Source organism: Brachyistius frenatus, unplaced genomic scaffold (genome assembly GCF_029030835.1).
Source record: "Brachyistius frenatus isolate BFR_SWC_R1_liver_20210118 unplaced genomic scaffold, ASM2903083v1 Contig_315, whole genome shotgun sequence".
NCBI lineage: Eukaryota > Metazoa > Chordata > Actinopteri > Embiotocidae > Brachyistius > Brachyistius frenatus.
The window spans coordinates 257,501-260,000 of record NW_027210914.1 but is presented as its reverse complement, the minus strand read 5'-3'; the positions used below and the strand labels follow the sequence as shown (position 1 = coordinate 260,000).

At 46.1% G+C, this 2,500-nt stretch overlaps 1 protein-coding gene across 1 annotated transcript in view; it reads left to right on the top strand.

The window, feature by feature from the left end:
- The window catches only part of LOC138635558 (uncharacterized), a 3,652-nt gene extending 3,586 nt beyond the window's left edge, over nucleotides 1-66 (top strand). Inside the window, exon 2 of the mRNA XM_069723099.1 lies at nucleotides 1-66. This exon is cut by the window's left edge and continues 2,824 nt beyond it. The gene's annotated coding sequence lies outside the window, so the exon portion shown is untranslated.
- Nucleotides 67-2,500: the final 2,434 nt, after the last annotated feature.

Here is a 2,500-nt window from a genome sequence, read left to right as displayed (position 1 = left end):
ACTGTAGATTTTATTTCAGGGTTGTTTCCTCCATATTAAAGATCAATATTACAAACTGAATAAAAAGTCAGACTGTCTTTAATTCAGGTTTCCAAACTGCTTAAATGTAAATGTGTTTTAACCTGTTTCCCCTGCAGGTGGCGCCATTGCATCATTGTGCAAACCCTACATAAATATGAAAAGATCATTCTTGAATATTATTTTCATGAAATCTACGGATTCTTTTTTAATAAAGGAACTGTTTGCTGCATAAAATGTGTGAAGACGAAGAAACAAATACAACATTTCATTCAAACTAAAGTCAACATCAGCGGACGGCTGAAATCATCAACTAAAACTAAACATCTGTTGTCACTGCAAACTTACGTGTCTTTAATAAAAAAAGTTTGACACCAAAATCTGAATCGAATCAAATTCAGTCCAAAATCTGGATTTCATTATCTGAAAGTCTGGATTAATTTGTTGTTTTTAGTTTTGTGCTTTAAAATCCAAACCTTTGCACCTTTCTAGAGGTTCTATTGAAGAACATTGATCGGCTCTGTTAGCAGGTTTACACACTGACTAGTTTATATTTAGGTTTTTATTATTGATCATTTTGAAACATTTGGTAGAAACCTGATCAAATGTAACACGTTACATCACTTTCATTGATTATAATAATTCTATGAAGTTAAACATAGTAATTAGTGATCTGTGTTACATTTGAGCTGCAGGCTGAAATAAAGTGGAATGATCCTTTAATGTTTGTACTGCAGAGAGATCTGATGTAAAACATTCCTCTAAAGTTCCTGTTAAACAACATGTCTGGAGGAAGTTTCAGATGAAATCTGTTCCTGCTGTCACAGTAAGAACAGCCGGAGCCGGTCGGCCATCACGGGACTCATTCAGCTGTAAAAACACTGAAGTCAGCTTCTCATTGGTCACTTTAAGGGCAAAGTGAAGGGGAACTGATTGTGTTTGTTGCTCCTTTTCATGATGTTAAAACCTGTCGGACATTTTAAAGTCTGCACGCGCACACACACCTAAAAAAAAATAAAAGGAGCACTTAAACAACACATCCTAGATCTCAGTGAATGAAATATTCCAGTTGAAAATCTTTACTCATTACATAGTGGAATGTGTTGAGAACAAAATAACATCAGAATGATCAATGGAAATCAAACTCATTATCCATGGAGGTCTGGATTCAGAATCACACTGAAAATAAAAGTGGAAAAATCAGATCACAGGCTGATCCAACTTCTGTGGAGATTCCTGAAGACAAGTCCAAATGAGTCTCAGTAGTGTGTGTGTCCTCCACGTGCCTGTATCACTCCCTACAACGCCTGGGCATGCTCCTGATGAGACCACGGATGTTCTCCTGAGGGATCTCCTCCCAGACCCGGATCAAAGCATCGGTCCACTCCCGGACAGTCTGCGGTGGACGCGGTGTCGGCGGACTGAACAAGGCGCGATGTCCCGGATGTGCTGGATTGGATTCAGGTCTGGGGAACGGGCGGGCCGGTCCATAGCATCGGTGCCTTCATCGTGCAGGAACTGCTGACACACTCCAGCCACATGAGGCCGAGCATTGTCCTGCATCAGAAGAACCCAGGACCCGCTGCACCAGCAGATGGTCTTCAACGGGTCTGAGGATCTCATCCTGAGACCTAATGGCAGTCAGGGTACCTCTGGCTCGCACACGGAGGGCTGCGCTGCCCTCCGAAGAAACGCCTCCCCAGACCGTCGCTGACCCGCCGCCGAACCGGTCCCGCTGGAGGATGTTGCAGGCAGCAGAACGTTCTCCACGGCGTCTCCAGACTCCGTCACGTCTGTCACATGTGCTCAGTGTGAACCTGCTCTCATCCGTGAAGACCGCAGGGCGCCGACGGAGAAGCTGCCGATCTCGGTGTTCTCCGGTAAAGTCCGGTCTCCCCGCACGGTGTCGGGCTGTGAGCACAGACCCCACTTGTGGACATCGGGCCCTCGTACCGTCCTCATGGAGTCTGTTTCTGACAGTTTGAGCAGAAACATGCACATTAGTGGCCTGCTGGAGGTCATTTTGTAGGGCTCTGGCAGCGCTCCTCCTGCTCCTCCTTGCACAAAGGAGCAAATAGCGGTCCCGCTCCTGGGTTGTTGTCCTCCTACGGCCCCCTCCACGTCTCCTGGTGGACCGGCCCGTCTCCCGGTATGTCCTCCATCCTCTTGACACTGTGCTGACAGACACAGCAAACCTTCTTGCCACAGTGTACATTGATGTGCCATCCTGGATGAGCTGCACTACCTGAACAACTTCTGTGGGTTGGAGACACCTCATGCTCCCTCTAGTGGTGAGGACACTGGCAAAATGCAAAAGGGACCAACAATCATCCAGAAAGGACGAGGACAGAGAAACGGTCTGTGGTCACCACCTGCAGAACCGTTCCTTTATAGGGTTGTCTTGATAATTGCCTCATTTCCACCTGTTGTCTGTTCCATTTGTACAACAGCAGGTGAAACTGATCCTCAATCAGTGTTGATC